General features: G+C 36.4%; 1 pseudogene; it reads right to left on the bottom strand.

The window, feature by feature from the left end:
• Positions 1-4,215: 4,215 nt before the first annotated feature.
• LOC117577275 (NCK-interacting protein with SH3 domain-like) lies at positions 4,216-12,963 on the bottom strand (annotated as a pseudogene).
• Positions 12,964-14,568: the final 1,605 nt, after the last annotated feature.

Below are 14,568 nucleotides of genomic sequence, written 5' to 3'. Positions count from 1 at the left end.
TTTGCATAAAAGCAATATATTTTGCGGTATTATTCTCAAAACATACCAATTATACTACAAAAATACTAAAAAATATATTTTGGGTATTATTATTAAAATTTACCCAAATATACTAAAAACATTAAAAATATACCAAATGGTATATTTGGTATATCGATATAGTACCGCATTCAAAATATACCATAGACGGCAAAATATACCAGATTGTCGGCCAAACCAAATTAGACCCCTAGTAAGTAGGCGTTTTTGCCCATACAAAAGTATTTCTTTAATAACTTCGACAATTTTTATCTGATCGCAACCAAATTTTCATGAATCATAAATACTATACTTATTATTGTATTTACAATTACGCTTTACAATTACGCTTGTTATTCGTTTTTTTTTATTTACGGGCGGATGTGGGCGTGGCAAAAATTTGAAACAGACTTGATCTGCGTGCAAACATAACAAATGCTGTCGAAAAAAATTATAGCTCTATCTCTTATAGTCTCTGAGATCTAGGTGTTCATACGGACGGACTTACAGACGGACAGACACACAGACGGACATGGCCAGATCGTCTCGGCTGTTGACGTGATCAAGAATGTATATACTTTATAGGTCGGAGATGCCTCCTTCTACCTGTTACATACATTTCCTGCCGGCACGGTTATAATACCTTCTACCTCGGGTATAAACACTGAAAATGTCCTGGTTACTAAGTAGAAAATCAGCGGTTACTTTGGAATACAAAATTCTCCTCTACAAATCCATTTTGAAGCCTTTTTGGACATACGCTATACAGCTCTGGGGAACAACTAGCAATTCAAAATATTGAAATACTTCGGCGCTACCAATAAAAAACATTGCGACAAATTGTTAACGCTCCATCTTATGTAACCCATGAAAATATTTCCAACTATAAAATAAGAGATAAACAAATATAGTGAGAAATATACAGACAGACTTCACAATCATGTAAATAATTTAGCCCTAGGTCTTTTAGACAATGGCTCAACTTATAGAAGACTTAAAATATTTCACATTCTTGATCTTCCTGAAAGGTAAATTTAAGTAAACAAGAAGATATATTTAATAGCAGGTTTCACTGGAAATCTGATATTCCTATTATGTAAATATTAGTCATAAACTTTACTTATTGTCTCAAGACGGATTGTAAATAAAAATTAAACAAAAAAAAAATTGTATGGGGCTGGAGCTGAGGTTATCGTACTTTTCTTGAAATTTCTCAAAAACGACTTAGGATAAATTTATTATTTTTTGAGGGTATATTTATATAACAATACTCTATAACTTGACATAAGCCGATTTGGAAGACAAATCGTCAAAGCCTAGATATTGGCAAAAATGTTGCTACCCCAATTTTTGATTCACGATTTTAGTGCATAAATACTGCATGAACATGGATTTAATAGAAAGATAATTTAATTTTTTATTGATTTGCATTTAAACTTTTTTAATTTAAGTTTAAATATCACGTAAAAAGATGAAAATTTAAAGTTTTTTTAGCCGATATTTTTTTATCGATATGTGACGCTAAAGTTGCGGAGCTATCTTGACGCACATTAATAATTGATGAACAATGAAATTTACGCTACGATAATGATAGGAAAATTCAAAGGTGAGGAAGTTCTTATTCCGAGGATCCCGATAATCCCAACCGATATGCCGTTTGAATTTAAGAGAATTAAATTTCCGATACGTCTTGCATTTGCCATGACCACCAACAAATGAAAAGGTCAATCCTTAAAAGTTTATAGTTTAAATCTAGAACATTTATGTTTTACCCATGATCAATTATACTTGGCATGTTCACGGGTCGGAAGACCATCTGCGTTGTTTGTTTTTGTGCCTGATAACAAAACACAAAATGTCGTCTATCACAAGATGCTTAGGTGAAGAGCAACCTATGTACTAAAATACAGAAATAATAATGAATGAAATAATAAAAAATACACAATCTGCTTATTTAATGTCATAAGGGCAGAAAAAAGTTCGACCGGTCAACTAATTTTAAATAAAACGAATATTCCGAAAATATACACAAATACTCCAAAAAGGTATGGTTGGTATATCGATATACTATTAGATTCAAAATATACCATAACTTACAAAAAATACTGTAATGATTTTTAATAGAAACAAAATAATGCGGTAGTATTCTTAAAATATACCGAAAAATATGTACCAAAAATTATACTAATGTCTATATTTGGTATATCAACATAAAAATACCAGATTATCAACCAAAGATAAGACTCGACTGCAGCGGACTTCTTTTGCCAAATGCAATTGCTTTCAAAAAATTTGATCTCTTGTTTTAAAATTACGCTTTCTTTCAGTAAAAAGTTTTCTTTTATTTACTTACACTTGCTTAAATATGTTTTATATCAAATATGTTTTTACTCTATGTTACTAAGCAACATTTATATATATATTCGAAGATATTTCTTTTTATACCCGCTACCCATAGGGTAGAAGGGTGTTATAACTTTGTGCCGGCAGGAAATGTACGTAACAGGTAGAATGAGGCATCTCCGACCCTATAAAGTATATATATTCTTGATCAGCGTCAACAGCCGAGACGATATAGCCATGTCCGTCTATCCGTCCGTCCGTCTGTCCGTATGAACACCTAGATCTCAGAGACTATAAGAGATAGAGCTATAATCTTTTTCGACAGCATTTTTTATGATTGCACGCAGATCAAGTTTGTTTCAAATTTTTGCCACGCCCACTTCCGCCCCTGCAAATCAAAAAAATCGAATAACAAGCGTAATTTTAAAGCTAGAATTTTGGTATATACAGTAATAACTATAGTAGTTATGATCTCTGAAAATTTGGTTGCGATCAGAAAAAAATTGTGGAAGTAATTAAAGAAATACTTTTGTATGGCAAAAACTCCTACTTACTAGGGGTCTTAGTTGCTTTGGCTGACAATCTGGTATATTGCGCCGTCTATGGTATATTTTGAATGTGGTACTATATCGATATACCAAATATACCATTTGGTATATTTTTAGCATTTTTGGTATATTTTGAAAATAATACCGCAAGATTTTATTTTTATTAAAAAGGTTGCAGGTATGTATCTCACAGTCGAGCACATTCGACTGTAGCTTTCTAACTTGTTTATGTTATTGGCATGATCAGCTTAAAAAAATTCAATATTTCGTTCTCCCAATTACAAATTTGTGTGGCATACTTGCAGGTTTGTTTACATAAATTAAAAACGTAAATAGTAAATTTTACTTATTTGCCTATTGCAATTCTCAAGTGGTTCTAGTATTTTGTTGATAAGGAACTCATCCGTCAGCCGCCAGAGGGTTGAAGAAAATTTTTATTGTTTCTTACTCTTATAGTAATACAATATGTTTCGTCTGTTGTTGTTGTTTGTGTGTGTGTTAATTTCAATTCGAAAGAGTACAAAAATCGAGTGTATTTCGAAAAAAGAATTTGAATTTGGTAATTAGATTAATTTCTTGAATATATCATTTTGCTTTCACTTTTGTTCTTGTTTTTTGCAATTTGAGAATATCATTTTTTTTGTATATTTGATCTTTGAAATGTGCGGCTTATTAATTTCTTTTCTGCATTTAGTTAAGTTAATTCGTTTTGTTTTCGTGAGCATTTTTGCTATATTGTTGTTGCTTGTTATTGTTTGTTTTGTTGTTAAAAATTCTTTTGTACATTTTTTTGTTTTGTGTTTTTTCTGCTTCAATTCAATTTAACAATTATTTTTTTTTTGTTGGGGATTTTTTGTTTTATCGTTTAACAATAAACTTAATATGTTTATAAACTTTAATACCAATTAAAAGACGTCTTACAAATTAATAAACACATATTATATAAAATTGCATTTGTCGAAAAGTTTGGCATTTTCATTTCTTGTTATTGATTTGATTAGATAGAGATAGCGAGCAGTTGATTCATTTGTTTAAGGCTATCCGAAAAGTTATTTAGCTGCTGTTGATTTCTCAGTTTTGTAAACTATACAATTTAAAATTGAAAATATTTTTGGTTGGCTCGCCTTGGTAGCCTCACTAGCAAGGCTTTAGATTGGTATTTATTTTGGTTTTAGTTGTTTTTTTTCTGTTTGCAATTCTATATTCTGGCTCTGTCTTTAAACAATTGGGGAAATTCGTTGGCGATTTCGCGCACTTGCGATCGCACTGCATTCGGTCTCCTCGCAAAAGATGCGCATAAAGATCTTCATGAGATCGTGCTTGCGATGCTGATGGTTCTGATAGTTTGTGTTGCGCAAAAATGCGACGACACAGCTCCAAATAGCACGGACGTAACTAACACCCAGATTATTAGTAAGGTAATTATATTATATATATATATTATATCCAGATCGGAAAGTTGACGCACCACAATATCGATGAGGTCATTGATATGGTTTATATAAAACATGCCAGCCGTATCCGGATGACTGAAGATGCGCAGCACCGTGTTCATGTGCTCATTGTGATGCTTCAGCAGTCGCGTTGGATCATCTAAGTATTATAGTATATAGTATTAATCACAAAATAAAGTACACATTGTTTGGCTTTACCTTCTCGATTGAGCAGCAACAAGAGCTTCTCGGTGAACACTTTGGCTGTGGGCCGATTCTGCATGGCTTCGATGATCACATTCACCGCATGCTGGCTAAACTGCTGATTGAATGCCAGTATCAGAGCGATCACCATATCCACCAGCACCTCCGGGTTGTTGCCCTCGACTATTTCAAGCAAAAAGCTGGCAAAGTGCACGCCCAAATAATCTGCAAAAGTTAAGAACAAATTATTAGATATCTAAGTGAATAAAATAATTGAAAATGTTCTAATCTATATCCAACACTTTATGATTATATATATGAGAAATTCTCTGACGAAAATATCGCATGTGACAATATTTAACGTGGAACAACATGTTTTTATTTTAAGTAAAAATAAATCCTATAGCTCTTGATTAGCACTTTTATTAGAGCCAAGAATAATTTTGGCATTATTTTTCTGTTTAAAGATAATTGCAAATATTATCGAAATGAACGCAAAAAAATAATGAATTTATGTATTTTATAGTAAAATAAAAAAAAGTTCCTAAAATCAATCTTAGCTCTAAATATAGTGTTAATCCAGAGGATTAAGAATAACCTTTACTTATTTTTAAAATTTTTTCAGTTTATGTTTTTTTGCTGTAAATATCACGTGACAAATTTTGTCTGTAAATTAGCCACATAAATATTTGTAACTTTCAAGTTAAACAGTCAAAATTACTGCTACGTATTACGTTAACAATTTGAGAATCTCAGAGAAGGGAAGTTCAGAATTTACTAACAAACAAAAGCAAAGAGCTACAACACTTTATGCTTTAATGCTTGCCAAACTTGCAATAAGTGTTTTAATATCTTTAAAGCACGATATTTATAAGTCGATTAAAGCAAATTATGATAGTTTAGTTAGTCAATGCATAAGAAGTTTGTCAAGACAAACGAATTAGTTGATTGTTTTCCAAATTAAATTAAATGTCACAAAGAATTTCCCTAAATAACCTAGTAATTCCCATTAAAAGCTGCTTTAAAATGCAATTTGCTCACCTTGATGATTCACAGGCATCAGCTGAACCAACGAGAATATTATGGTTAGCATCTTGACCAGCTGCTTAAACAGATCCAGATCGGCAAAGTGTCATGAAGGCACACTTTGACCTTAAGAAATTCAATTTTGTCCACAAATTAGATCACTTTGCAAAGCAAATATACATATATGAATAAAATGTGCAACTTACAATCTCGAGTGGCAGCAGTGAAGTTAGCAGAATGTCGACGATAATGTGATCAAGATGACAGGCATCTGTGAAGGTCTGAAGCAGGAGGCGTTTGATGGACCAGCGTCTCTCCATCTGATAGTACTGCACCAGATTGATGAACATCTGATACTGATCGCGCGACATCTCATAGCAATTGATGTTCTCATCCGCATTGTTCTGTCCAGCACAAGCAGACAGAGAAGAGAATAAACAAAGTTAATAAAAGGTAAATAAGCTTAATTCGTTTAACGGCCAAAATAGTGTTCATAAAAATAGGTGTAGCAACAGCATATTTCTGTGTATTTCTATGAAATTCTTTCCATCTTGTGTTTCAGTAAAGTGGGTAAACAATGCCACTAAATGCGTTACGTTCTTGTGTGACCCTTAAGTGGGTCAATTTCGAGACGAAGTGTTTTTTAGAAGTGGCCGTTAAGCGCAACGGTTGTGATGTGCAATTTAATTTAATTCCTGTGTAAGTAAACTTTGTAAATTGCATTGACAGTTAAGTGAGTAGACTTATGCAATTCTACCACTAAGTTCATTTTTGTCAGGAGCGGTCGGTAAGTGCGAAATCGCTAAGTGGGAAATAACTAATGTGTAATTCTGTGTAAGTAAACATTGCCACTAAGTGCATTTCAGATGTGGTTGCTAAGTGTGAAATTTAGGATGTGCTGTTCTAACGCTCTTGAATGACAGTTAAGTGAGTAAAATCATTTAAGGTGTGGCCGCTAAGTGCGAAATAACTGAAGTGCAATTCTAACTCTCTTATATGCCCCTTAAGTGTCACTAAGTGCATTTCAGATATGGCCGTTAAGTGCATAAGTTAGAATGTAGCTTCACTCACCAGTATTTCGACAAGTTCCACAAGAAACTGTATAATATCCTCATCATCTTCGTAGAGCATCCAATTGCGCTGCTCCGTATCGTTCTTGCAATCGGCCAACTAGTTAAACAAATACTGCAAACGCTTCGCATCGTGTGATGCCCAGCAGCTCCTTGGGCGTCGGCACTTTGCCGGCAACATGGACAGCAACTGCCTCCAGATACGGATTGATGGCGCCATTGTACAACTCCTCCAGGCTGGTCAACACAACACGCAATGCCTTGCACGACAAATCGAAACTGAGATTCGTATTCCGACGCAGCTCATCGACAATTTGATAGACATCCGATGACTCCACCTTCAGCTGTCCTCGGCCATTGCTCGATGATGACGCTCCCGCTGTTCCCGCTGCTGCAGCAGCTGCGAGACGATGCGATGGCGATGGACTCTCAATGCTGTCGTCCAGCGCTTGACTGTTGTCAGCACTATTGATGGCCGAATTTGTGCAGCCATTGCAGCCATCATCATCCTCATCGCTCGCCTCATCCGATTTATCTTCCGCTCCCTGGCTAAGACTTAGACTCTGTGGCTCAGCATGCGTTGGTTTTCGAGTCGATGACGACGCCGTCGCCGCTGCTGCTGCTGCCGACGATGAAGCAGCCGACGATGAGTTGGCCGCTGCTGCTGAATTGCCATTGGCTGGCGTTGCCGAATTTGAGGCAGTTGCAACACCGTTGGCCGCACTCAATTGACTGGTCTCCTTGTATGTGGTGACCACATCTTCACTGGTCGTCGTTGTCGTTGTGGTTGTCTCCGATGGCTCCGATGTGATGATATTATCCTGTGCCATCTCCGAGGCTGTGACTTTCTGTGCTGACGCTAGGTTAAAAATTTTCAATTAAAAAGAAATTATAAAAAAAAACCTGGTCGATCTGAACTTACTAGGGGTCTGAGTTACATTGTCCGACAATCCGGTATCCGCTCGTTCGTAGAATAATATATAGGCATTGGATGAAACGAGAGCAGCGTTGCCAATTTGTGGGGAATTCCCCAAAGTGCGGGGAATTTTAAGTTGATTGGGGATTTATTGGGGATTGGCGTTATGTGGGGAAAATGCGGGGTTTTTTACATTTTTTAACATCTTATTCTCGTCGGTAAATATTTCATCATTCATTATCGACACGACATCGACCTTTTTTAAAATATTATGTATAGCACATCTCTAGTTTCAAACTACAAGTAGATTGACAGTTGTTTTGTTTATGATCAGGGGATTCCCGTTTTTCTCTTTCTTAAACGCCTACATATATCTCAACTTATAACTTCAACATTAGATATAACATAAATACATAAAGGATTCATTTCCATTTCTTATGCAATTCAAATTAATTTCTTTCAATTCCAGTGTAACAATATAAACTCAAATTACACAATTCATACATGTATCAACTTAAAAGTGAACAAACATTTGAAATGTTGTTTACAAACTTCACTGGTTTTAAGTGTTCGAGTTGAGTTTGTTAAGTTTCATGCAAAGGAGTTAATTCCAATTTTATAATGGGTTTTAATAGTATCACTTTCCCTCCAGCACACAGACTGAAGGTTTATTTTATTATTTCCTTTTTGTTGATGCCAGATGACTGCAGGTGTGACCACTCAGGCCAGCTGACAGTGTGGTCGCGATCGCAAGTTATCGATAGCGACAAAGCTGGTATACTGTGCGTATGACCGTGTCATACGCGCAGCCACACTGTTCTTGGTTTCCTCTAGAGATGGTCACCCTGCCCTTTTAGTGCTTTTTCTATTCCGCCTTCTACCTTTATATTCGAATTTTCGCAAGCACATGCACAAGTACGTTTTTCAAGTGTCGAATAAAAAGTTTGTAAAGTGAACAAACCCACTATGTATCAGTATTGAAAGTGTTTTTAATTATTGGAAAGACACCCCCTCCACATTTTGGTCCTTCGAACCGGATATTGGATATCGCTCGACCCCAGCAAGCAATTGGTTGTCAAGATAAGTAATACACTTTTTTCTCCATACATTTTGTGCAAGTGTCGTGTTCGCGCCATATTTTTTTCCTTGTACCTATATATATATATGTGACACAGCATATATATAAGTACATAAGCGTTCTACCGGCATTTTCTCAGCCATCTTTTCTACTTTGTGTATACTTGGCACAGTATATATATATATATATATATCCTTATATGTATATGTATGTGTAAGTATCTATACAGTTTAAAAGAGTTCGCTAATATTTTCCGATTTGGCCGCGGTTGTGTGTACTTTGCTATTTCTTTTTCTGTCGTATCGCGTTTGTCTGTTTTTTAACACACAATGCAATCTCTCTTCATGTTGTTATATCCAAAATAACAAGAGAGTTGCTCTTTTAATAGCAGACGCGCGTAGATCCACTACACTCCATATATATATATATATACATATATATGTCGAAGAATTACAGATCTAGATATGTTTAGTTTGAAAGTTAACGGACAGTATGTTAGGTAACATAATGTTAAATGGACAGAGCATCATTTGATACAAGCTCAAATGAGCATGGCGCTTGCAGTTCTTTGGCTGATGCAATAGAACACAATGTTAGAAGGATGATGAAATAGATGTGGTGAAATAGAAGAATTGGCGGAGAGAGACAGATGGCTTGCGAGTCAGTCTGCTTCGAGTGACAAGACGAAGAACATTGCAAGCGACTTGCTGTGCGAAGTGCCATTACATATAAACAAATCATGGAAGGAGATGAAGAGCCAATCACTCCAGTGCAAAATCAGTATTCTCCGACATCAGAAGTGGGATCGGTCTCGCCCCAAAATTTATCGAACGATCAATGGCGTGCATTATTCGAAGCGCAAAACAAATCTTTTCGGGAATTAATTAAATCGATGCAGATTACCAGAACAAAGACGCAACCCAACCCAGTAGAAAAGTAACGCTTCCAAAGTTTTGTCCCGATACTGCGAACGCAGATGCTGCTGCTTGGTTTAAAACTGTTGACATAATCATGGCAGAGAACATGTTGGAGGGTAGCGCTCTCGTTATGGCGTTAAGCAACTCTTTGGAAGGAGGAGCATCTCAGTGGCTGTCACAAATCTGTTACAGTGGAATAAAGTGGCCGGAATTCCGAGAACTGTTTATCCAAAGATATGAAGGTGTAGAGACGTCAGCTGCCATATTGCTTAATATGTTTAGCAGTAAACCAAGGCCAAGCGAGTGTTTGTCTGTGTATGCCAGCAGACAAGTAACGGCTTTACTGTCAAAGTGGAAAAAAGTGAGCAGCGAAGAAATTGCCGTATCGGTCGTGTTAGCGCATGCTGCGCAAATAGATAAACGACTAGAAATTATTCTGGTGGTGGATATATTACTATACATATAAGTATTTAAATTATATTGCTGCTATCTTCTACCAAACTAGTTACTCTTCGAGTTTTTCTTCATTCGTGCCCACTTCTGTACACCATAGATCAAAGATGTACATGCGTGAAAAATCCAAAAATCTATAAAAATATTCTAAACACACTGTAAAAAAAATCGTATCATATAGCTTCTGTGGGAATCTGCACAGAGCAGCGAGATCGCCAAGGAGAGCGACGATGCTAGCAGCGGACACGAGCGATGAGTGTCAAGAGAGACGAGAGTTAGTTCAACATAAGTGAGCGAGCACGACAGACGTGCGTGAAGTAAAGAAAATAAAATAAACGAAATTTAAGTACCACAAAGTGCGTGTTTATTACTTGATATCACGGGTCTTTACAGCTTCCATACAAACGGCTCATATTTTTTATGTTGATTGGGTGCATGTTATCGGTATTGATTCCTTTTCATTCAACCAATCAGATTGATATTGGAGAATTGAAGATTTCATGCGTTTGTAATTAACCAAAAACGTTATAATCCTCTTACAAACGTATTCAATTCGCTTTGACACTTCACTCTTATCAACAATATAGCCGTTTTTAATAATATTTGCTTCTATAACTTCAATCTATTTTGTTCATCTTTCAACGGCGCTACCTTCTTTGCTGCACCTTAGATTAAAAACATATAAACGTGAGAATACACACTCATACGAAGAACCTATTAAAGTTTAAAGCAAGGGAATAAACAAAAAATAAATCAAAACTATTAATAAATGAAACCTATTAATAAACACAAACTCAAAAGACGAAAGACAGGGCAACAGCACAACAAGCACACAAGCGAAAAACATTTTTTTTAGTGCAAAACTGACCCTGAAAATGTTAAGACGGTGTTAGAATTTTTACGATTGTAAGCACATCGGCAATTTTCGGCAAAGAAAATTTACACATTTATTACCTTTAGAGCCAGACAAACACATTGATATACAACTTAACTGTGGCATTCTGTGGCGTCACTACTAAAACCTGAGCTAAACATAAAAAAGAGGTTCAAAATATAGACAAAAAACATGTATTATTTCAAATTAATATAACAAGAAGAGTTTAACAAGTACGTGTTTTTATGATATCTAAAATTTTAGAAAATACCTTCAACTTCAAAATCCATTAAAAATATTATAAACTTGGACACGTAATAAATGAACTGACCACTTCAAAGTTCGGTTTTGTTGTGGAAAATTCGCGATGCGCGCAAGCTGTGCTGTGCAAATGAAGGTAGTCAACTACTCGCACCCTAGTAGTAGGCGTTTTTGCCATACAAAAGTATTTCTTTAATTACTTCCACAATTGTTTTCTGATCGCAACCAAATTTTCAGGGATCATAACAACTATAGTTATTACTGTATATACCAACTCTTCGTAACTCGAGCTTTAAAATTACACTTGTTATTCGATTTTTTTGATTTGCGGGGGCGGAAGTGGGCGTGGCAAAAATTTGAAACAAACTTGATCTGCGTGCAAACATAACAAATGCTGTCGAAAAAAAATTATAGCTCTATCTCTTATAGTCTCTGAGATCCAGTGTTTCATACGGACAGACGGACAGACACACAGACATACAGACACACAGACACACAGACGGACAGACGGACATGGCTAGATCGTCTCGGCTATTGATGCTGATCAAGAATATATATACTTTATAGGGTCGGAGATGCCTCCTTCTACCTGTTACATACATTTCCTGCCGGCACAAAGTTATAATACCCTTCTACCCTATGGGTAGCGGGTATAAAAATTTATGAGTCCCGACCGGGACTCGAACCGGCGCACCATCAAATGTTGGGCTTGTACACTACCAACACCAATATAGGCGAGAATGTATGTAGATATATAAACACATACATACATACAAACGAAAGCATAGCAGGCGTTTTTGCCCATACAAAAGTATTTCTTTAATAACATCCAACATTTTGATTTACAATTGTTGTAAATACGATTAAAAAAAAAAAAAGCTTGTACCCTGAGCGGGTTCGAACCCGAGAACCACAACATGCCCGACTTGCACTCTACCACCTGAGCTATCGCATTGTTTACGAATCTTCTATGCATACAGACATTAATATAGGCGAGCATGTATACGCATACATACAATACATACATAGCAGGCGTTTTTGCCCATACAAAAGTATTTATTTATTATTTTTAAAAGTATGCAAATATAGAGGCGAACATGTATATACGTATACGCATACATACAACATACACATAGAAAGCGTTTTTGCCCATACAAAAGTATTTCTTTAATAACTTAACCCTCTAATGCCACTTTCCACAATAACGCAAGAAATTAAATGAAATAATTTTTTCTAAATTGATTTGTGCCTTCTTAACTCAAAAATGCTATTAAAAAGAACGTAGAACCTTTTTTTTACCTGTAAGGTGAGAAAAACTGAATAGGTGCCTCAAGGCATCCTTAGGCACTTGAGAGTAAAAAGAATCAATTTTGTTTTGCCATGTCAAATTTTATTTTTTGGTATGATACTCTAAGAAACAGTTTTTATTAGATGTGCAACATAAATGTAAGTTGCATTTAGGGCAAATGCATTGTGTTTGTGATGTTTTGCATAATTTGCAACGACGTTTTCCACTCTCTCGCTCCAACCAATGAGGAAAATGGTTTACCTGATCAAAACGCAAGCTTGATATAGGGTGCTTTGATTTTTTTCCTTGTTTAAGGCCAAGCTGTGGTGATCGGTGAGACAGTGGAGACTGTGCTGTTTGCTCTATCCGAGAGGATGGTGAGTTTATAGCTCGCACTAGCTGAGAGCACGGCGATCTATATGTAGATGGACGACCTGGTAAATTTTTGCATTTGTATGTTACCATACCTGCGGCCACCGCTTCTCTAAAATCTGGGAGCTCCAACATTTTTTCCTTGTTCGCCTCGTTCGCCATTTGTATACGTCTGTATAATATATAAGAGTTCGTTACTGCCATATCAATTAAATGATAAAAAATTCGAGTTGCGGCATCCCGAGTTTTGGCTCTAATATGGTAACGGCCCATTAAACCATCCATAAGGTCTACGCCGCCCATGTGAGCATTATACTCCTTAACAATTTGGGGGCAATCAATTTCAACGTATTTTTTAGATTTTCTGTCGAACCGTGGAATTTTTGATGTTCCTTGACGCGGATCCTTCCTTACAAATGGTTTAACACCCACATATGATGACAAGAAACGAACGGCTTTGCTGTCTTTCCACAGAACATTTGTTAGTTCAATTCCATATGAGCAACCTACGTACTCAATCATATAACCTCTTGGCAATTTGTTGATGGTCCCTTCGTTCGGTAACTTACAATTGGGGATACGATTTGCTCGAATCGTGCCAAGACTGTAAATACCTTTCGCACGTAGATACACCATCAGAGGCAGTGAGGTATAAAAATTGTCAAAGTAAATAATATGATTTTTAAAACTTTGAACGCTTTGTGTCAGACGCACAACAATGTTAGCCGAAGCACCAAGATCTGGGTGACCAGGCAAGATCACATTATCTCCTGCACCGCTGTATATTTCAAAGCGGTATGCGTAGCCAAACGAATCGCATAGTACAAATAGTTTGATACCCCACTTGTGTGGCTTATTTGGCATGTATTGGCGCAAGTGGTGCTTCATTTTTGTGCTGCACATTTGTTCATCAACACAAAGGCGGGCTTGTTTGGGCACCGAGTCGAACCGTTGATTCAAGTAGTCAACTAGTTTTCGCGTACGAAACAATGGATCGTAGCCTGGTTGACCCTTTTTAATGCGCTGGCTCTCATCACACAGAGATAAATACTTTTTAATTGTCTCAAATCTGTGTCGGGTCATGCAATTTTGAATGGGTCCGAACGCATTTTGTCCCCAATAACTCCTCAAATTCGGATAGCGGTAAATCGACATGTAAATTAGAATGCCGATGTAATGATGAATGTCATCGATTGTAATTTTGAAATTATTTGAAATGTTGTCAGTTAAAGCTGCGCGCATTGTGTCCTCGACAATCATTTTCATAATTTCTCCATCAAAAAAGTAGCAAAATATCTCAAATGGAGTTTCCAGCCCCTTAATTTCTTCTGTAAGCGAGGAATCTCCTCGAAAGGCTATACAGTTTACATGCAACTGCATCGATTGCTCCCTCCAGAGAATCTTAGTGGGTTCCTTTGTAATCGATTCAAGACCTACCCATATATAAATTATTAATCACTTATATAAAAAACTCAGTTATATTTGTTTACCAGCAGCATTAAATCCTCCAGAATTTGGTAAATATTCGCATCCCGAATCTTCTATAGTTGGCAATGGCGATCGAGGACGTTTTGTAGCCTTTCCAGTAGACTTAGGATCCTGGGCACTATTTAAAACATTTTCCTTATTGCCAACTATAAAAGAGACAGAATCGGCTTCCTCTAATGCAGCGTTTAGAGCTCCCACCACAGATTAAATCAATAGCTACTCGTCGTCCCTTACTGCCCACTGCAGCTCAAAACTTTCACACAATGCGGCGATTACACA

Source organism: Drosophila albomicans, unplaced genomic scaffold (assembly GCF_009650485.2).
Source record: "Drosophila albomicans strain 15112-1751.03 unplaced genomic scaffold, ASM965048v2 utg000057l_pilon, whole genome shotgun sequence".
Classification (NCBI taxonomy): Eukaryota; Metazoa; Arthropoda; class Insecta; order Diptera; family Drosophilidae; genus Drosophila; species Drosophila albomicans.
Note: the sequence above shows the minus strand (reverse complement) of the source record. Positions and strands in the feature narration are given on the sequence as shown.